The following is a 23476-nucleotide window of genomic DNA, read 5'->3' on the forward strand; positions in this document are numbered from 1 at the left end:
ATGAACTGCTCCAGCTGGGTCCCTTCCACGGGATGCAGTCCTTCAGGAACAGACTGGTCCAGCATGGGTCCCCTATGGGGTCACAAGTCCTGCCAGCAAATCTGCTCCAGCATGGGTTCCTCTTTCCATGGGTCCACAGGTCCTGCCAGGAGCCTGCTCAAGCATGGACTTCCCATGGAACCACAGCCTCCTCTGGGCATTCAACTGCTCCGGCATGGGGTCCTCCATGGGTTGCAGGTGGAGACCTGCTCCACCATTAACCTCCATAGGCTGCAGAGGGACAGCCTGCCTCACCAAGGTCTTCACCACGGGCTGCAGGGGAACCTCTGCTCCAGCGCCTGGAGCACCTCTTCCCCCTCCTTCTTCACTGACCTTGGTGTCTGCAGGGTTGTTTCTCTCACACATTTTCACTCCTCTCTCCAGCTGCAGTTGCACAGCAACTTTTTTCCCCCTTCTTAACTATGCTGTCACAGAGGCGCTACCACTTTCGCTGATGGGCTTGGCCTTGGCCAGCCGTGGGTCCGTCTTGGAGCTGGCTGTTATTGGCTCTGTTGGACATGGGGGAAACTTCTAGCAGCTTCTCGCAATGCAAACCCAATACATCTGTGGTTTGAAGTCTCACTGTAATCCTTTCTGTTTTTTTAAGGTTTGCAATTTCTTTGACCTCATAGGCTACGAAGAAATAATTTGTGGAATCAGGTTTGCTTCTTGTCTCAAATTTTGAAACAAGACGCCTGAAAATTACCCATGGCTTGAAATCTACCCCAAAAGTAGAGTTTGTTTCATCACAGAAACACTATCCTAACCTGATTCCAGCTGCAGGCAGAATCAGATATTGAGAGTTGCATAAGAATAAGGAGATGTGACAGGAGATTTAATGAATTATATCAAACTTGAAGTTACTTTTGAACTTGGTTCAGCAGGTGGAGAATGCTTCAGGAAACGTTTGGGGTTTTTAATTTTAAATCCAGATCTGGTCTTCTGTGTATCCAGTTATCTCCAAAAACAGAAAGCTTCCTTTTAATTAAATATGTCTACGTGGAAGTCATTGTTATTCATAAAGAATTGCCATTTCATTGATGGCTTAGAAGGATGAAAGTCTGACAAAATAGATAGTTAGGTAGACAAATAGGCAGGGAAAAAACCCCAGCATATACATGTATGGCTTTTTTTAAATGCTGAAATTTTTTTCAAATAAACCTCCTTTATGACTGATCCATTCCAAGTTAATTGCAGCCATTAGTTTTCAATAGTTTCTAACATTTCTGTTTAAAATATCTTTTTTTCAAAACAAGCATATAATATCCATAGACAAAGCCACATAAATGCAGACAAATGTAAGGTTTTTAAAACTTTGTGTCTTAAAAAATTTTAAAGATATCATACATTTGTGGAATTTGTAGCATTTGAATTTGCCATTCTGCATTTTTTTTACACTATAAAAAATAAATATTTCTTAATAGGAGCTAATTTCTTTAACTTTCTAGGCATTTAAAGTCTGACAAAATACACAGGGAAAATAGTTCAGTAACCTATCATCAAGAGATATTCTTCCCAACATTCAAGCCAATAAACTATATTTTATTTTTTACTGGGAAATTAGTGGATTGAACTTGTTTCTGGACCTTTTCCAGGTTTCACATGTACTCATATATGTCCTGTAAATGGCAAGTAAAAGTAGCAACAATCCTTCCCTTAGCAAAATCCTCACAAAGGTTCAATGCCATAGCAAAGTGTTAACTTATTTGGCCAGGAAGGAGTGGAACCTGAGCAGCAGAAAAAGGAATCAAATATTTAATGAATTCCCTGAGCAGCCTCCCATAAAGATCAAGCTCCTTAAAGCACAGATCATTATTTACAGCAACTCCACTGCTGCAAAATCCTCTAGGGACAAATGAAACTACCCAAACTCCCTCAGGGTGTCTTGCTCCTGTAATTTCACTGCTATACACCAGCTGAAAAGTCTTAATGTGATTCTTTTGCCCTCTTGCACGTCTCTGGAGGTCACTGGTTTTTGTTTGTCTGTGGTTTTTTTTTTCAAATGTTCCAGGTAATTCTATGAAGACTGCATTGGTCCCTTAATATGTGGTTTTCATAAATCTAGGTAGATCCCAGAGGCTAACCCAGCATCACTCTGCTTTCCTACCTTCAAATATTCCAGGATCCTGTCCATTTTGATAATACTCCAAGAAATTTGTCTACAATGGTTGTTTTCTTTCCAAGTTTCCATAAGAAGGTGGTTTCAGACTTCATTTCAGATTGCAGGTGAAAAGATGTAGGGAACACTGACATCATGCTTTAGGCATTTTAAATACTTACATTAGGAGCTCATGTTTACTCTATAGTTAGTGAAGAAAAAACTAGCTCCTAAGTCAGGTTTGCATAATTACTTTCATTGTGGTAGTGAATAGAACTCAGAAAAGTCATTAAAACTACTCACAATCTAAAATAGTGGGAAAAAAAGTCAAGGAAAAAATGAAGAACTGAAGAACAGTCAGTCTACTGAGAGGAAAGCTAAAAAGTAATTTACTACTTTCTTTCATGGAATTTAGAGGCAATACAATAGACCATAGTCAGAATTTTAGCTTAGAATCTACTGTGACAAGAATGAACCTTGTGAGCCAAAGCCAAACTAGTTTAAAACAAATAAATATTTTTTAAAAGTGAGTTACTCCTAAAAATAAAGATACCTAAGTCTATAGTCACTTTTCTATCATTAGAACTCTTTAAATCCAAATTAAATTTAATTTAAAAAATTGAAGTTTTTAGCCAAAAGCACAAAGGTAATCATAGTGGTCACTTTTAACCTCTAGTTCTATTCATAGGTGCAAAATTTCACTCTGAAAACATTCAAAACACCTGTTTTGGCTGAATTATTTTTTGTCTACATTAAAATTGAAAATTAAAATTAATAGTAATAGAGTGAGGTATTATAAACTGTAACAAAATGTTCATATGTAATCACTTTCAAACGAACCCCACCAAGTTTCACACAGCTTTAATAGTAGTAAAGCAAGTTTGTTTGTTTGTTTTTTCTTTGCACATTTCTTTTCAGCTAGGCTGCCTTATGTAGTGGCACAAACCTCAGAGGAGATCATTCACCTGCCTTTCCTGTCAAATTACATTGCAGAGTCAACAGTAGCCAACGAAGTGTGATATTTTGTGCTAGACTTTTAGTTCCTGATAAATCTGGTCAGTGGAGTAACTCCTGTAATTCAAAATGTTTTAGAGAATTAAATAGTTAAATACTACAAAAAGAGATTAAAAATATGAACTTAATGTGATCATGGTGTCAGTCAGATTGTTTGTACAACAAGCAAGAATATTTCAAGACTAGATTTTAAGAATAACTGTGAAAAGAAGCTGAGAATTCACAGGTAAATCTGGTTGACTTTCATCAGAAAAATACAGGTGCTTTTCTCAATCCCATGACTCCTGAAATCACTGAGGAAGTTCCTCTAGTTGATCTACTGTTACTCCAATTAAATAATTCATGCTACCTTACAGGAACTAGCCTTGACCGCCCCGGACTAGATACAGCACCCTATTTGGGGTTTTGAACTAGTGCCTGGGTAAGTAAGTCTGATGGTTAGGGACAGAACACTGTGTCTATCTTGTCCCCAGATAGTGTTCCTCTCCAGAACTACCATGTTCCAAGCCCTGTATAAATTCCTGCCTAGTATATGCAGTTCCTTCATCCATCTGTTTAGTATAAAAAAAAAGTAAGACTATATATATAAAACCCATCCTTGATCAGTGAAACTGTCTTATGCACTAGCTCTTTTTTACCCCCTCAGACGCTGGTCAGAACTACCTGCAGTTTTGTAAATACAGTAACATTGGTCAAGTTATTGCCTTTTGAACTTACTATAAAGTATGACCAAGGGACACCATAATTAGTCAAAACTGGCACTGTAGTTCTACATCAGGTGCATTTGTTTCGACTTAACTCTAAGTCTTACCACTTCTAATGACACGTATTTCCATGCAAAGAAATTAGTCACCCAGATTTGAACCATTAAACCCCTGACATTAATGGAAACTAATTCTAGGCTTCAGTCAAGACAGGATTGGGTTTTTGCATGCATACACTGTGAATCACCAGATACTTGCATCCTGAACACAGGCATGTTAACTGGTCAGTCACATAATTTTTGGGTTTTGGTTTGTGTGTTTTGTGGGGTTTTTATTAAGTTTGTGCAACCTACATCCTCAGTTTTATCCTAGAAGGTGCTTCAATGGATCTTCCTAAAAAATGTGATATTGTATTTATATTTATTTCCTTACATTAGAAAAAGGAATCAGTTGCACTTCATTTGGAAAAAGTAAATAAATGCCTTCATTTTTCTCAGATTAGTGGGACTATAATTTTTGTAAGATAACATGGCAGTATTTCCTAGTGTTTCAAGATTTTCCTTTTGACTGAAAAAGAAGAGACATGTTTCAAGTTTCTTTAGAAAGTTGGTACCTTTCACTAAGATTTTGCTTTGGAGGAAAAATGCAATCAGCCTTATAATAAATACTTACCAGACTGTATGGAATGAATTTCAAAATGTATAGTAAAAACAATGATCTTGGCAATGAAGTAGTAGGAATTAGAATATGTCTGTCTACAAGCACACAAAGTCCAAGAAATTGGAAATTCCTAGGGAACATCACAATCCCTTCAGATGACATCTACATACATTAGCCTAAATAGCAACCAAAAAACATTGTGAGGTCAACTTTAAACAGATCTATTAATGTACACATTCAGGTACATCAATAGCTTCACTATTTAGAATACTATCATATAGCATGTTTTATCAGGGTCAGAACTAGGGTCTGTGGGTATGGTAATTTGATCTAAAATAGAACTAGAAGCTTAGGCTCTCCATCTTCAAAGAATGCTAATGATATTTATAAAATACATTGCATTTATTTTTTAAAAATTATTACTATTGACAATTTGCTGCATAATGTTGCAAATCTGTTTTAGCAATAAGTAGTTTGTGATATTTGCACAGCTACCAGTAGGTTAATTTTCAAATACTTAATAAGTATGTAATTTAATTCTGTAGAGAAACTATTTTTTTAATGATTATGTTATAATTTGTGAACTGACAGCTGAGTACTAAGGAGGCTGATCAGCCATCTTAATGGAAGTGTGCAGTAGCAGAAAATTAGAAGAAAATTATTTGATAGGTAGGGTATTTGAGAGTCTAGCTTTAAGCTAGTCCAAGCAAACACACTGCTGCACAAATAAATTCAAGGTTGAATTCACTTACCCATACTGACTTCAGAGGGTCCTGTGGATTTCAAAAGTGACAGGTTTGACAGCCACTTCCTTTTTTAGGACTTAAATTTGAGATTCCAGAGTAGACTTCCCACACTGCATGCATGTACCGTAGCTTGTCTACTAATCTCTTAATTTTGTCTTGGATTTTGAAGTGAGGACATAGCCTGAAATCAAGAAAAGCTGGGCACACTGTTGCATGAGAATGTAGACACTGCATCAAGTTAATTAGCTACATCTTATATTAAATCTTATATTTAGAATATACATACGTGTTTTCTAATATCTCTTGTTTCAAGACCTCAGCTTTTTGAAGAAAGAGTTGTTTCATCTGTTCTCTTTGCAGAGTTCCTTGTTTGTGGAGAAGCATGCCAGACACAATCAAGCAAACAGATGAATGATACATTATCATTTAAAAATGAATGGCAAACTTTATTAACCTGAAAATCTAAAAGATCAAAACATTTCAGGAGTCCTTCCAACTTATTTGCCAATAGCAGTGAGAAGAAAGAAACAGAGAGCCAAAGTCTGGGACAGGAAAATACAGTTAACTGATTATCTGGGAATTCAGTTGGGAAAGAACTCATCTGCCTGTGATTGTTCATTAGAGGATAGTCGAGTGGATTCAAACTAGCAGAATGTTCACTTTTCAAAAAAGCTTCAGCAAGGGACTCCAGCTTTTTGTAGTTTAACTATACAACAATTAGTAAATAACTGCCAGCTGATTTTTCAATCTTTTTTCCTATGTGGTACAACGTACCTTAAATGCAGCTCCCCACGAGTACGATTTGCAATATACAACATGGATTAGGATTAGATAATAAAGAATACAAGTGAATTGTAATGCATACCCCACACACTTATCTGTATGTACTTCTATGTTTGAAAAATGCTTTTTATTTATTTATGTTGAAAAATCTTACACAGTTTTTCTCAAAATACCTGCTAACAGCAAGAGACGGACAATGGTAGTATTGCAGCCATAGTAACTGCAGTAGGATTTGATGCAAAATCTACAATGGTTGTCAGATTAGGAGCCCTACAGTGTAATAACTCTAATTCAGTGAGAAAATATGTGTTAAATGTTGTAATTTATAAAGATAAAAATGAACCTTGACAGAATAATAAATAGATAGGAAAAAGGTTACATTTCACATGAGAGGTTTTCTAGGTATTAAACCAAAGAAGTCACAGGCATCCCGTCCTAGCTAACGGCAGACTTTTACCAACCAGAAAGAAAATAAAAGATTATGCTGTTGTGAGGTGCTAGTGAGGAAAGAAGGCAAAATAACTTTCTAATTATGATACAGATGTTCCAGCATAGAAAGCTGATGCTAAAAGTCAAAAGAAGCTCTTAGTGGCTTAGCTAATGTGAAAAGAAATAAAGTAATAAGTAAAAATCACAGTATGGTTTAAGTTGGAGGGGATCTTTAAATATCATCTAGCCCAACGCCCAACAAGGAAGCTGCATTTCTAAAACATAGGAAAGTATATAGATGAGTGGAAGAGAGGGTTCACAGGAGAACAGCTGAGTCACATTCAGAGGAAAAAAAATTTATTTCCATGCCAACAAGAAGGGATGTTTATATATACACAAAGGTGGCAAAATATTTAAAAGATTTTTTTTCCTGTTGCAATCTACATATACAACATGACCAGAAGGTTTGTAATCATTTGATATTATTTTATAAAGAGGGCATTTCAAAGTAATTCATATCATCAATCTGGAACTATCCAAGCTATGTTATTTACCATGCAACACAAAAAACCAAATTAGCTTCTGCATGGTATGTCTTTGGATTGCTCAAAGGCGAGAATAAAAAGAACGTGGGAAGTGGAAGTGTTTTATGTGAAGCTTTCTCTATACAGCTGTGTAAGGATCGGCACTTGAAAGGATCCTGCTTTCAGTAACATCTTTTAGTTTATTTCTATCTCAGCTGACTCATCCAGCCCCCTGGTAATAATGCTACTCTTGAGCTAGACTTATGGAACAGTGCTGAACTAAACCCGTGCCAATGCAGACTACACCAAACAGCTGCCACAGGTATGCTACACATGTGCTTCTCCCAAGAGAAGGGGAGTTGCAGTGAGAGCAAGGAGGAGTTGAAGAGAAAGGCAGCATGCAGTGATGTGCAATTGGAAGTGACAAGCAAATAGAGTCGTCTTCTCCCGCCAGCTCTGTCCAAAGAGTTGTGGGGAATCCCAGACAGGAGAGAGTCCTTACTCCTTGAATGGTAGGAAGATTAATGGGCACTGCTAGAGGCTGTTAAGAGAATATAGACTCACATTTAGTGGTAAGAGATTAGAAGAGAAATCTGTTTGATAAAATTTGAAAATAACAAGTACATTGACTGGGTAGTCAAAAGCAAATGATGTATTTGACCTCCTCAGACAGCATGGGAAAATAGTGTTACCACCACATAATGCAGGTTATAGTCCCTACTAGCGAAAGGCAAGTGGGGATAGCTGATTTATATTAAGTTCATCTGGACAGGAAACCTACACAAACCTGAGGTTTTGAACTTTTAGTGTTAATTCTGGGGGAAAAAATCAGAAGCTTAAAAATGTAAATGACCTAAACTGGCAAAGTCTTTAGGCTCAGTACAACAGAAAAGTGTTTATATAATGGATATAAAAATTTTGTATTTTATTAGAAGCTTTGTTTATGCAGGTACATACCCTGTATTTGAAAGGAAAATAGTTTTGGAGACATTTATTTTAGCCTATAAAATGTTTACATGTCTTATTTAAGCATGTTTGAAATGTGAAAAAAAATTAAGGCAGAGAAATATGCCAAAACTTACACTTTTCTGGAAAACTGCCTATTATGATAGTGTGGTGCTATTTTAATGTTTGAGTGAAACCTATCAAATCAGTTCTGATGCCAAACAACAGACCTAATGGGAGAGAATTCATCTGATCCTGAAATATTTTTTGAATTATAGAGGGAGAAATTAAATAAGGCAAATTAAATTCCACTGTTTTTTAAAGAAATAACAGGACAGAGAAACACACATGGTTTCCAGGTATTTTGGGTGTTTCTGCTCTACTGGAACTAGTGAAAGTAACCACATCCAAAATTAGGAAATAAAAATTTTTAGCAAAGGCTACCTATAGTGGATTGATTATCAAAGAGAGCTGTAGAGCTGGACTAGGTATGTGTAAAATCTGGCATGTCTGGCAAGTTTATAGGACATCAGAGGCAAAGCAGAGCAAAACACAGGAAAGAAAAAAGGCTAAGATTAAGGATATATACCAGATTTCAGAGCTAAACATATTGTGGAATTTTGGAGGCAAAAGAGATAATTTTGTTATGTGTTTTGGAAAAAAAACCTGAATGGGCAAACTATGGTTGCCCCAGCAACCATTGGTATGCAAGGGATCCCATGGAAAACATTTATTGAAAAAGTCTGATGAGTTTGGACTTGATTACAAGGGATGGTGCAGGCTTACTTCTCCAGGGGAAGAATTAAAAACGAGGTTTGTTCTTGGTGCAAAATAATTGGGACTAAAATAAAGGTACCTTTAATACCCATTTAACATTTTACTGTCTTTTTTTTTGTCAGGCTTTGGCATACGCATAGCAACAGGGACTTTCACAGAGTTTTCTACATAACAAAATTTACGTGAAAAAAAGAAATATCTAGCTGGTGAAAGATAACAGGGTAAGGAGATCTTTAAAAAGAATGAAAGCACTGAAGATGGACAAAAATCTCCTGTAATTAAAATGAACTGGATTTTAATACCTGCAAATGAACAGTTCCCGGCTGTAGATTACCATCCCCTGAAGACTATGAAAGCTCTGTCAGCAGTCAGACCAGTCAAAGCAGCAGGTTGTAGGGCCTGGAAAATTCCCATTTCCTTTTGAGCAGACTTTAAATTATTGCTATATTTTAAGACAGAAAATCCAACACATACCTCATGTATAATGATGAGCATGTTACCTCTTCTCTAGTAAGGCAACATGCAGTAAGGTTTCCCTCCCCAGGCCCAGAAAAATTAATCCATATTATGAGTAATAGCTAACTGGAAGGATCCTAGTGCCAGAAATGACAGCCTGTGAAAAACAATCATGCGGTACAGTCTCCCAATACACAGGGTACTCTAGGTTTTGAGTGATAAAACAGAGAACGTGAGGAAAAATAGTAATGTTATGAACGGCCATGAGACAACAATATATAGTTTGTTGATTATGGGTTCAAATTTAACTCCTGAAAAAGAAAGGTACCTTCACATGAGCTGGGATGCATGGCTGTGTCTGAGGATGAGAGGGACAGGATTTAGTGCCACTTGTCAGATCATACAAACATTAGGAATCAGAGAGATGGAGGAAGAGAAGGGAATAAATGTGTTCTCCTGAGGAGATGTTGCCTGAACTGGAACAACACCAGGGCGCTCTTATGTGTCCCCTGTGCTAATATTGGGGTAGAGGTTCTTATTCAAGCTATTATCTACTCACATACTCAATCAGCATTATGTGCTTTGACAAGCATGGTTAGTTTAGCACCTCAGACACATTCAAGCCCATGTGTTTGTGCTGTAATCTAAGGGACTATGTCATTTCTCTGTCATGCCTAGGTTTCACTATTTGCTCTAACACAGGCAATTTTTAAACAAATTCATCCTGCTTATATAGCAATTACATGATCAGGACGTTTAAATGTTTCACATGGTAAATATTACATGTAGATGATCTACTCCAGAAATAGCAGTACTGCAACTCACTGTCAAATGATTTCAGATATTTAGAGGGTGTGTTGGAGTAAGGATGGATGTCCATCTTCCTGACTTTACTGCAGAAGCATAGATAAAAGAAGTAAAAGCAGGCATTTTAGTGCTAGAAAGAAGATGCAAACTTTTGGCAGCTTTCAGCTGAAGCACAGTAGAGGTTAAGTGTGCCATCCCTGAGAAGTAATTGCCTTGGTGATGAGGCTGGTAGCACTCCACCTGCCCAGCTTGCCTACCAGTAGCATGCTGCCCTCCAGACAGTGGGGAGGGGTAGCAAGTTCACAAGAACTTCCTCAGAGAAAGCTCTGAGGATTAGACTGAAGGGAAGCTCGCCCAAGGTACTGGTTATATAGTGGGAGGCTGTAAACCAACACAGAGCCTTCTTCGCTCTTGTATGTGAGAACAGTTAAGTAAACAGACCTCCCTTATGTCTATCATTCACTGCATACCTTACTTAATCTGTAGTGGTTTCTTTTAAAATAAGCAGTTCTGATTGTTCTAAACAGCATTGGCACTGACATTAACACAGCATGGTATGTGTTTCCACTTGTAATTTATATGAATAGCACCTGAGTATTCAATATTAGGGCAGAAACAATCAGCAGTTTCGTGAGAATCAGGTGCACTTCTTATGCTTCTCATGAGATAGTTGCCAGCTCTGACTCCTTCATTAGGTAACAAGTGTTCAGACTTTGCTCACTATATAATCAAGTGTTAAAAGTCAACTACAAATAAGGCTTATCAGTTAGAAAAAAAAAGTCCTTTAAAACAAAGGAAGTTCTGAGAAGCAGTATGCAGCTAGAAAGCTCAAACAGACCTCTTATTTTCAAGAACAAAACCTGCTACTACAATAATTAAAAGCAAATCCCCAAGGTAGGATCCTGTGAAACTATGCTGTGACTATGTGCCCCTTTTTGCTGGAATAGAAAAGGGGTTAAGAAGGAAACAAAGCTGAGCAAATAGACATTATCAGAACGCTACTACTAATAACAATAACATAAGCAATATTTGTTTACTTCAGGTTTCCCAAATTAGGGGATTTCTTGATTAAAGATATGGAATTTCTCAATACCCAGACAAATCAAACTTTCTTTAGCTGCTATAGTATAACATTATAAGACAGGATAGTCCAAATGCTTGTGAGATTTCTGGCTTAACTGGAATTTTTGCATTTTAGTAGCATAATCCATAAAGCTATTGGAATTGTCTCAGAAGAAAATGTAACAGAATCTAGAAAACTACTGTCAGATTTACTACTTTAAGTAACTTATAATTAAAATCTCTAACTTATGAAGTGTCTTGTTCTATACAAGCAATAATTTTAGATAACATTTTCAAGTTTGTAGCTTATTACGTTTATATGTATTTTTATATTATAATTTTAATAATAAAATTTGTGGTCTGATTATTGTTCCTCACATAAGCAGCAGCAAACCAATGTGCACACTGAGCATTTTTACATACAGCCCATCATCTGAAAAAGGAGAAATATCTGAGAACAAACTGAGGGAAAGCTTACATCCATGTGGATCCAAACGAGGATCTGCAGAAGGAAACAAGATGAGGAAAAAGTGTTGTGGATGGTGCCTTCAGTAATGCACACTGAATTGAAACAAAAAGTTCTTCACCTATTGTCACTGGCAAAGCAACCTTGACTTGGAAAATATTTACTTAATTTACTGCCAATTAAAAAGAAAAAAAAATTCAAACCCAAAAATATTTACTCACTGACTCAGGTACTGGCAAAAAGAGAGAATAATTAATTAAACAAACATATAAGCAAGCCTTCTTCCTCCCCATTCCCAGGCTCAAGTCAAGCACATTCCCAGTGTCATCTCCCCATTTCCTAGTCTCAGCTTGCCCTGTTTTTGTCTCGGTGACACTCAGCGCTTCCCAATCTCTCTGGCGAGGTGAGTGGTAGCACAGGAGGTTGGGGCCATGTGCACATTGGTTTCTTTCTGCCACTCTGTCATGCTTCTTGCTGCTTTTCTTCCACCACTCCATGATTCTCAGTGTCCGTGCCCTGGCCAGGGTCACCTGTGGTCCCCAAGTGTATCCCTGCCCTGGCATGGCACCCGCAGGCTCTGTTTCAGAGCTGTCTGTGACCACCAGGAAAGCCATGGCCTCTTCTCACACTGGGCACCCTGCAGCCCCACTTCCCGGGCCCTGTCAGGTGTGCCTGGTACGCTCCTTCAAAAGCAATTTCCAGGGAAGGCATGAAGGACAAATATTTTGTTTGTGGGTACTGTCTCTCAGTCCTTTCCCTCTTGAATAAGTACTGACCACCATAAAAAGTTATTGCACATTAGTACAGACAAAAAAAAATAACCCACCCCAAAACCACAATGAACCCGAAAGCAAACAGCAAGACTGCCTTGTGAAGAAGGAAAAGCTGAGCCTTTTCCACAAAGCTCAGATAAAAAAGAGGCTTGGTCAACACTCCCACAAATAGTTTAAATAATTGATACACTTAGAGGCCCCTCCCCTCTCAGATCCTAAAAATGTTCCTTTAATTTAGGGGAAGACTAAAGTTACTGGAGTTGATCTGAACCAAACCAGTAACCTAGACTTTGAGAGGACTGAAAAATCAAAAAAAAAATGCAGATAACTGGATTTTGCAGTCCCACCCTTAAGACAACCTACCAAAATAGAATATATATGTGTATATATAGATTAACCTGAGAATGAGGCTGCAATTTTAGGCTTTGTAAGAATGCTCTTCAATCTCTTCTGGCCTTGAACACCGGACTCATTCACAGGCAGGAGACACAAAACGTTTCTCCTTTGAATGCATTCTCTTTCCAGCATAAGACAATGTGATCTCATAATAGAAGGAGATTTTAATATCCTCTTCAAGCAATGTTTTTACAGAATGCAAACTGTTAGTTAATCCCTATTCAAATTTCTGAATCTTCACAATACCTCTTAATTAAAGAAATGATGCTATTTTCCTCCAGGAGGCTTTTAACAAGTATGTATTCCAAATTAATCTCAAATCAAGCCAAAATCCAAAAAAGATTTCTCACACAAATTTCAGGGATGTCTCTGCTGCACAGCTCAGCTCTGGTAGGATTTGTAAAAACGTCTCCCCTACAGTCCACAGAAGTTTCCTCTGACATAGGAAGCACAGGAAGCTGCTCCCACCAGGAACAGAGTAGAACAAGGATTAGTTGAGATAAAGGGAATGATAAAACTCATTATCCTATAATGTACACAACGCATTTTGTGATCCACACAACTTGCTAATCCGATCAGTCTTGAATAGTGTGGAACCAAGGAAGCCAGGATATATATTTGGGTTCTCAAAGCAGATTTCACAAAGCCTAATATCAATGCTTACTGAGAGAAAATTTACTTTCAGTTCACAACCGTATCAGGTGTGTGGTAGACTGGCTAATTTTCTAGTCTTCAAAAGCTAGTCCAACACAACTAATGAATTGACTGAATCAGTCACAGTTACAGATCACATATGGATTGACTTTAAAAGAAAATGTTAGATAATGTAAAAGTTATCTCTGTGCATAATCATGAAGATGAGGAGGCCACTGGACTATTAGGTAATAAAATCTGAACAAAGGTATATTTTTCAATGGATAATACTGAAGGAGTCTGAATTATTTGGAAAAACAACAAAAAAAAAACCCACAAAAAAAGGGATGTTACTTATAAGTAATATAGCTAAGCCTTTTAATTGTTTTTACCTACAGAATAATATAAAATGATGCACATGCCAGTATGCTTGTCATTAGAAATATGATGCAGTATTTTATTTCTAAAATTCCCTTTTTTGAAAGATAAATTGAGCAAAACTTAAATAAAACTCAATAATTAAGGTTTGTCTTAAAATGGAGTCAACTCCTGCCACTGTTTGTTCATAAATTATTCATAATCTCTATGAAATTGAAAATCTCCATGGTGTCCTCTGTGAAGTCTCAATAATTTTTCTTGAAAAAAATAGAAAAAAGTTTTTCTACACATTTTTGAGGGTCATGCAAAATCATTTATTCCCTAAGATCCTAAAAATCTTTGCTACATTTCAAAAAAGTGTTGCATACCAAGAGCAAGGAGACTTTAAAGAACGAACAGAGACCATTTCCCAGTGCTACAATGAGGTGGATTCATGGTGTAATGGCAGTTTGGATTGAAGTGCAAAGGGAGAGAATGATTTATAGGCTAATTCTTAAAAGGTTGTACATTATTTTATTTAACAGCATGAAGGGCTAATTATTTGAATACAGGTACTTTCTGTAGGGGAGTTCCTGTCTGTCTCCTTATAAAGTTGTCAGTAGAAAAAGGACTGTTGGACTGTTGGTGGGGAGACAGTATCACATTCTTAAAGAAAGAGCACTGTGAAAATTGTTACTGGTTTTGTGCATGTCTTGTTCTAGTGAACTTTTCCAGCTATATTTAAATCACAAACTATTCATAAATAGCACAACAGTGGGTGAGTGTACAGCACAAGTTCTCTAGCTGCAACATTCAAGCTCTTTTATCATTTGACCTGCTGCTGTGACTAACATGCTCTTTAAATAGCCTAAAGAAATAAAATTTCAGGAGCTTTGTTATTTTTTTTAAAGTTCAGCATTATGTGGAGTAAGAAAGGTGAAAAAGTTGGATATTACCAGCTGATATTATTGTCCTCCTGCTCCACTGAAAAAGAAGTAATTTCTTTCTATGTCGTGAAAAAACAGAAAAGAACCAAACAAAATTTTTTCAGGCGGCTTTAATGTGCTATAATGTCAAAGGCTAAGCCCTTTGGACACTACGCAGAACTGATTTTCACTCTGCTTTACTGACTGTAGTGTAGTTTCTTTTCTACTTACATAACAGTAAAAAACACACCTTGTTCAAACATTGTGTAGCACCCTGGAAGGTCAGAGCATCCGTTTTCTTTGTATTGCAATACTTCAGCATTAACAGCAGGCAAACTCAGACCAACAACAATAGAAAGGGTCAAACACTCAAAGAAAATTGGTCACAGCCTGCTCCACAGAGTAAATTGATCCTCCCCACCATGTGTCCTTTAAAGGAAATTTGTCACATATAAACAGTTGTAGGCATCTAGATTACTTTGTCTTCTGCTCTGTTTGCCTAACTTCTTTTTAAGAAGTTCCAGTCACTAGGTTGACAATATACACACTCAATCTATTTTCAGACTTCGCAACCTTTCTAGCTGGGTTTTCATAATGTCTAACCTATCCTTGCTGAATTTTTCCACAAAGGGCACAGAGAATATTTATCCTCTTCTTTTTAGATGCTTTTCATGGAGACCGTTATCTCCTCTCCCCTCATTCTTAGACAAAGACTTCCAGACTGAGCACCTTGTTTCTTTGGGTCTTTTCTTATAGCTTATGTTTTCTAGAAATCTAATCACCATAGTCCTATCTGAATTGCACTCCCCATTGTTGAATTACACTAATTTTTTTTACAACTGAAAATTCTTTTCAGTTCTAGTTTTGCCCTGTTCTGTGCTTTTAGCCTTCTTCGGCTTGATATGTCTTGTAACTTCTCTTTCTTTCACCAGATATTGAATAATAACACTAGACCTTTTTTTTTTTGTGCCCTTCATCCATCAGAATGCCAGCACTTCGCTGATCCTTGACTTACCACAAATTTGCAGTGGGGGAATGAAGCAGAAGAAATGTTACACAGCACAGTACTATGGGGCAAGACTTGATCAACACTACTTTCAAGAAGAAATTCAGAGCAGTCCAAGAAAACTGCAAAGCAGAGTGAGCTGCCCAGCACCTGGCAAAGGAGGTAGATCTCGGTGGTAACACAAACTGATGCCTACATTTGTTGTATAACATTAATAGCACCTCTAGCTTATAACATTGCCAATGAGAGAGAGGGAGAGACAGCTTCTTTCTTTGTTTCAGTGTTGTTGCAGTGATATATTATTAAGTGGGACCTGAGATGATACCAGAGGCCATAAAATATTTAGAAATATTAATAGGGCTTTAGAAAACATGGAAAAGACTGTATGGGATAACTTATACCCTTGTCTACTATTTGACATGCCAAAAATAGAGTATTTGTTACAAACCCTGATTTCTTCTGTGGAGAAGCACTTAATTATATGGCAAACAAGGACTTGGCAATTTAGGGGAGCAGGGAGTTAGATAAGACTCTGGTGTTTGGTTTCTTTTGCCACCCTCCTATTCTCACTACTGCCCGTTCAACTTCCATGAAATTTCTCCACCTCATTTTTTTTCATAATTATTAGAGCGCCTTAAACCTGTCCCAACAGATACATCAGATTCATCATTTTTAAAAAAAAACAAAAAAAAAAACAAAACCAAAAAAACAAAAACACCAAACCAGAACATATTTGATTCCTGGCTAGAGATTTCCCTCAGTGAGATCTGCTTCTTTTCCCACACAAGCTGTTTTGTCAAGCAATTTCGTGGTACAAAAGGCTTCACCAGTGACGTGCTGCCTTGTTCTGGAATGTACTACAATTCTTTCAACAAAAAACAGTGTCTTCCAGAACTCTTGCTAACTTGAAGAAGAGCATGTCTTTTCCTTTACAGTTGTGGTGATGACTGAAAATTGGTATTTGTGATTTGGGTGCGATTTTCCTGATGCAGGTGGATCAAAATTTACTTACTTAAAGCATTGCAGTTACATTTACTAAAGCTGCTCAAGTGTATCATCAAAATGCACTAGAAAAGGGTGAATGGCTCCCATGTGCAGGTGCTTCTCATCCAGTGGCAGAAACATCAGCAGGCGGAGTAAGGAAGTTCAGGGCCACTGGGGTTTGCCAGCCATAGCACTGGCTATCCAGGGAGGGGCAATTAAAATCTGGAACCAAAACAGAAACAACTATTTGAGAATTAGAACAATCAGGATGATTACAATCCCACACAAATTCTGCTGAAGCTTTTGTTGCTTGTTTCTTTGTTTGTTTTTTAAATTCATTTAGAGACAATCTGATATAAGAACTTCTCCAGTCAAGGCAGATCTTCCGTTTAACACCCTGCACCCTTTACATTTTTCAGTGTTTCTATTCTTTTACATGCACCTTCTGTAGTCTTAGCAATAGAGCATCCAGGAAATGCAAGGAACTTCTGTCCAACCCCTGCTGTACTCCAGAGCTTTGAGTTGAGAAATCCTCTAAATGGTAATCCTTCAGTAGTGCTAATTTATATAGGTACAGTATCTGCAAAGATTAAGATATCTACAAATCAGGATGGAAATGGTCAAAAGTAAGGTTGACTGATGGGATTTTTGCTACTAGCTAACAAAAATAGTCTGTGCTGAAATTCGAGAGGTGGGGGAAAGAAGAAAGGGGAAATTAGAAGAAAAATGTATTTACGATGACACTTTTTCTGACCACATCTCTCTCTTCCCAAATTTCCCTGGCTGCTCCTTCCTGTGTTGTTATGAACAACTGTCTTCACACAGAAAGCATTAAGCTTTGCCCCTTCTTTAATCTCCTACAAAATATGGTGCTCTGGCAGAGGATCTCGCTTTTATTTTTTTTTATTATTATAGTAGAGGCTTGCAACACATATTTCAAAACTAATTACATGGAAGACTCTCCAAAAATATATGGCTTTGGAAACTCATGAAGTATAATTAACAAATTAACATCTCCCTGTGATTAATCAGCTATCCTCAAGTACCTATCTTCAGGCAGAACAAAAGCTTGTCTGTGGTAGGTATAGCAGTTACTAAGAAAATAACTCATTTTTTTCCCCTCTTCTTTTTCTTTTGACTCTATTATGTCATCTTCCTTCAGATTCTGGGGTTAGAGAACCTTTTACTTGACTTGCTTGAGTAGTTCCACCCCAGTGGCCATGAGCATTTCCAAGCATGAATATATATATATATATATATATTTATAAAAGTACACATGTAGATAACATCAGTGAGTGCAGGCGGAAACTACTCCAAAGAAAATAAAGTTTCTGAAGACAAATCAAAAATCAAATGAACATTTTGTAAGGACAAGCAGATCAATTTTGAGACTGAATAGCAGGTGCTTACTGATATATTTGTGACTTTTTCATAAAGCAGCAAATTGAAGGTATATTATTTAGTGTTGAACAGATATAAATTCTCATAGCATGGTAGAAAAAAAACAGGGCTGCCAACTGCAATTGACTTTTTTGGGCAAGTATTTTGAGAGCACTGAGAAAAGTAATTGATGCAAGCTCCAATTTCAGGTAACAAGAGAAGTGCAATCACATTGCTATATGTCAAGATTTTAAGCAGTACATTTACCGTTTGTTTTCACAACATGTATATAAGACATATATTTGTCTCAAGTGAGACACCCAAAAGTTCTGTTTGCGATCTTGGTTGCAAATCTAAAATATTTCTACTGATGTTGTGAAGCATTGTTTCTTTGACATACCTGTTCTCCTCCAGTCTTGAGGATGACTAAGGTTTTTATTTGAGTTAGTCTGTACTGCACTCCCTAATGATATTACAAAACACAGCCAAAATTTTCTCGTAATAATTCTTGCTAAGTATCATCTCTGAAACACAGTAATAAAGATATTCAAAACAGAAGTTAGGCTAATGATTAAGCTTTGAGATCAAGAAGTCAGTTTTCTTAGGCTTGTACATCCATCTAGAGGAATAAAGAAAACCGTATAGACCAATTACTCAGTGTCCTTTAAAAGGTCACAATATACAGCTCTTCTTTTCACAAGAAAGAAATCAGTACCCAGTTACTGTTTTTAAAAAATAAGGGTTTTTTTTTTCAGGTTAACATACTTTATGACATCTGGATTAATTCTTCACTTTCAGTGCAGCAAACCAGTGCTGTTTGAGGAACATCATGTCATCTGGTAATGCAGGTGACTATATTTGTGCTTTCATCAGTATTCAATAGAGCAACAGCTGTAATTCTGAATCATTGCAGTTTGGCAATACAGAAATCAATACTATGACCACCATGTGTACTGGGACAAACAATATAAGACCAATTTTCCATTATTCATAAAGTCTAGTTATTGTTGTCATTCTTAAACAGTTGTTATTAGTTTGTTGGCACAGAGATGAGTTAGTTATGAACATCTTTAATTACTTTTTCTGTCACTTGACAAAACTGATTGTTATCAAGGGAAATTACACTTTCAAAAGCAGTAAAAGAAAGGAGGATTCAGCTATGTCAGAGGTCTCCCACACAACAAGAATAAGTGAAAGGACTTAGGCAGTTGGTTTCTAATTGAGTCTGATGAGAATGAAAGATACAATACCAATTAATAAAAGACATGTGCATGTCGTAAGCATACCTCCTGTTGTTTTCTATCACATTGTTGAGGCATTCATTTTATCCTATTGCCCCCTAATTATGAGACATAGGAATATCGTTTCACTGAAATAATCTTTATTTTTTAATCCATTATGTTTCTGAAGTGAGCAGAATACCACCATGAAGGAACATCTTAAATTCAGTTTAAAAACATTAGCTAGATCCAAAATTACTAGGCATCTCGCTCAGACTTCATGAAAAATATATTCATGAAGGTAAAATCACCATTGTTTCTTAGCATCAGCTTCATGACCAGCAGAGAAGAAATGCAGACTCTGCTTAGCAAAGTGTTTCCTCCCTGTTCATAGCCAAAAAGTAATGTGTCCATCAGTAATGAAGTAACTTTGCCAGGATCCTAAAATATATACAGCTGACAGTTGAATAAACTACTTACAAATCTACCAAGGAACAAAATATTAGAGAAGACAAACTTTTACATGGTCAGTTAACTGGGCCACACTTGCCTGCACCAAAATCAGTTTCAAGACAGAATTAATTTAACCTTTTCTTTTTTTTCTTTTCATTTATCTGCTTTTATTTACTATGGCAGCACTGTTGCACATTTCTAAGGGGAAGGAGGGAGTGGACGGGAGAAAAAAGAGAGACCTGAAGTCTAGAAACAAAATGTTAGACTGCTGGAAAACAAAAAAATCTTTTTGAACACACGCTCCTTTATAATATACTTTTTTTTTTATTAGCAATCATTTCTCAGGCCCAGGATGGAATTTATGCATTTTCTACAAGTTCACACTAGTACTTCCTATGGGGAAACAGATTAACAAAGCTGTTCAAAAGTACAGATTCCAGATGCAGAGGTGGTGGATAACAATAGCTGGTTGCATGTCTTAATAATGTAGCAGTAGGTAATATGCTGGCACTCCATTTAGGAAGAAAGGAGAGTTCTCAAAATATTATAATGAAAACTAAATATTTATGGACAGGACTGTAATATTAGCTGCCTCTTAACTGTTTTAGGTCAAAGGCCTGTAATACAATGATTCTATTCCTACTGAGAGAATAATACAATGACAAACAGAGTATATTTTTAAAACAAATAAAAAGGTCAATAAATTAATGACTAAAAAAGGCACACAGCTTTGAATAGCATTACAGCCTGCTAAAAAGGCATACACTGGATTATAGTGCACATAAAAGCATTATGTGCAATATGAAAGACTCAAAGGAGTGACACTTAATTGAGAGATGATATGTAAGTGGTGATATATATAAAGCAGTCAAGGTTTGCTTGTTAGAAAACCACTCAAAATAGTCTGCTGAAACTAATCAGAACTGACAACAATTTAAAAAGCTAAGATTATATAACAAAGTTATATGAAACTAGAAGTGGAACAACACAGCCAACATTTTGTCATGCCAAAAAATGCTTATCAAAATTACCAAATTTAAGAGAATTAGTCTAATTACACAGCAAAAGTGAATAGGTTTTGATTGGCTAAAAAGAAAGACTTTGATTCTTTTATTACAGAAATTATAAAGTACAAATTTTTTCTAAAAATATTAAAGCTATGAAATGTGGATTGTGTTAGAATAAAATTGCCAAAATTTGTATTGATTCTCTATATTCGTTATGACATGGACCAAAACCATACCACTATTCTTGCCCTCAGACTGGCATTTATTTTTGATAGCCTTGTACTTACAGATAAGAATATTTATTTTTGAGATTATTACCATGTATTGTTTAAAATGGTGTGGAAGTAGGTCATGAATGAGACAGCTGGAGAAAAGACAGGAAATATGACATCAAATTTCATGTGCTAGAACACCAAAACACATAGCATAAATAAAGGGGGAAAAAGAAGTTCAATCAATTTTCTCATCTAGGACTTTGAAACATTGTTTTTCTTTAAAATGTATTTATCCAAGGATTGTGTGAAAAATTGTAATAGCTACTACGATAAATACTCAGCTCTTGTGTTTCTACCACATATATATATATGGTATGTATATATATATAGCATATATACTTTATATATTCATCATCATTGTTTTGAGCACTTATATTTTTCCTCTGGAAACAAGACAGTTTACATGAAACAGATCCTGTTTTTTTTAAAAAAAAAAGTCAAGAAAAAAAAACCATTGTGTGTTACAAGGAGGCCTTGACAAAGATAAAGCCTAAATTAGTAACTGGGCTCACTGGTACCAGTGACCTGTATTACCTAATAACTAAATCTATACCAATTTCAGTTCAATGTAGAAATAAATATCCTAAACATTTTGAGCTAAGTCTGCCATTCCCTCAATGATAAATCTGTCAATCATTGTCAGAAAAAGCTACACAGGATTTAGTCTTAAAGAAACGTGTTCTTTCTCGCCCTAATTTTCAAGAAATAGTTCAGATTATAACTGTTTCATGAACTGAATCTCATAGCCCCAGGATGCAGGTGCAAAGCAGAGCAGGAATTTGCCTAACAGCAGAGTGTTGCTTCCTTGTGGGAGTTCTCAAAGGAACTCAGCAAGAAGTCCCAGACTCCCGGTCAGTACTCTTCCTGACTTTGCTTTTAGGTGCCTTCAAGCAGTACGCACACAGTGCGTACTTCACAACACCAAAATTATCTTTAAAATCTAATTTTAGCAACAAAACTTTTCTAACTTGATCCCATATAAAAACTAACAAGTCCTTTTTTTATAAGAGATCATATGGAAAAGACATTGTTTTGTTTTGTTTTTTAATATGGTACATCTCCCTCCCTATCCACTTCTGCAAAAAGGATAACTAGGATGAAGACATAATTCTCACTGAGGTGTTTATTGGGAGTAGATGACTTGTCACAGTAATTTAAATTATTTACTGATGAAAATACCATCCGTAGATGTAGATACATAGCAATACATTTAGAAAATGTGTTTCCCTGCCTGAAATTACTGGTATTTGGCCCTTTTAAGGCTACTTATATAGCAAGTCTTGCTATTGCTATAGTAATTGTATTTCTAGGAATATGTAACTGCATATTCAACTACACAGCAAATTAATTTTAAAAAAATGAGTATGTGGAGTCTGACAAAGACAATACAGGGAGAGAAAACTGGCTAAATATAAAAAAACAATTAATTGAGAGGCAAAATTCCAAACAGTGTGATATGGGTGAGTGTTCCAGTCAACCTAGTGGAGGCCTGACTAAAAGAGGAATGAAAATTTGGAGGGATGGAAAAAAAAAAATCTATTTAATGCTCCTACATGCTGAACTTGGTTGAATAAATTTGACTTGGTTTTACTTTAGAACTCTTAAATCTTCTCCTTCTGTTCTCTTTGAAAGGATGTTTATAAGACAGTTCCTTCTGGACCATTTGGAGGGTACAATTTTAGCCAAGTTTCTTTTCAGATACAGGATTTACATTCATTTTCTTCAGTAGTAAAGAGGAGTTCTATGCAAATAAGGCAACAATTACCCACCTTGTGGCTGCTGATGTAAAATAAAGCAACTTAAGGAAAGTCTTAGATATGCACCAGCCATCCCTTCCCCTTCCTATCACATACTCAATAATAAAGTACAATATAATCTCTTAAACTAAACTAAGAAAAGATCCTGCCAGAAATATGGTAACAATTGTGTGCTGTCTGGGAGATAGACTGGATAAATTGTCCTTCCATGACATTACTCATATATAAGGATAAATTAATGTTGGCATTGCTCTTGGCTGTCTGCATTCACACTCGGAAATGTAGAATTCATTTAACTGGGTGAATTTCAATACTGGAAACTTCTGCCAATGACCAAATTGAATCTTCCCAGAATTAGAAAGACACGGACCATTCCTGCAGAGACGTGTTGAAAGGTTTGACAGCCAGTTGCTGACCTGTGCTAGAATGAATACACGTTTCAGACTGAAAGGCAGAGCTGCTCAGTAGCTCAATTATAGAAGATCTCCATTTCCCTTTTTTAGTGCCTGTGCCTAACTAAAGAAATGTTTCCCTTATGATTTATACTAGCATGACTAGCACCCTAGAAATGTTTCTCTCCCAAAAGAATGTTAAATTTAACCATGACAATAGTTTTCTGTTAAGAGTTACCTACTTTGTAGCTTTTTAGTTTATGTCAGTCATACTTCAGAATAATTGTATCAATAGCAAAGTGATACTCGAGTGATAGATTGCTTATATGCACTGGCTTTTTTTTACTATTTTACACTATGCTGGATTGAGACAACTTTTTTATAAAATGAGTAATGAATTAGAGTAT

Source organism: Nyctibius grandis, chromosome 6 (assembly GCF_013368605.1).
Source record: "Nyctibius grandis isolate bNycGra1 chromosome 6, bNycGra1.pri, whole genome shotgun sequence".
Lineage (NCBI taxonomy): Eukaryota > Metazoa > Chordata > Aves > Nyctibiiformes > Nyctibiidae > Nyctibius > Nyctibius grandis.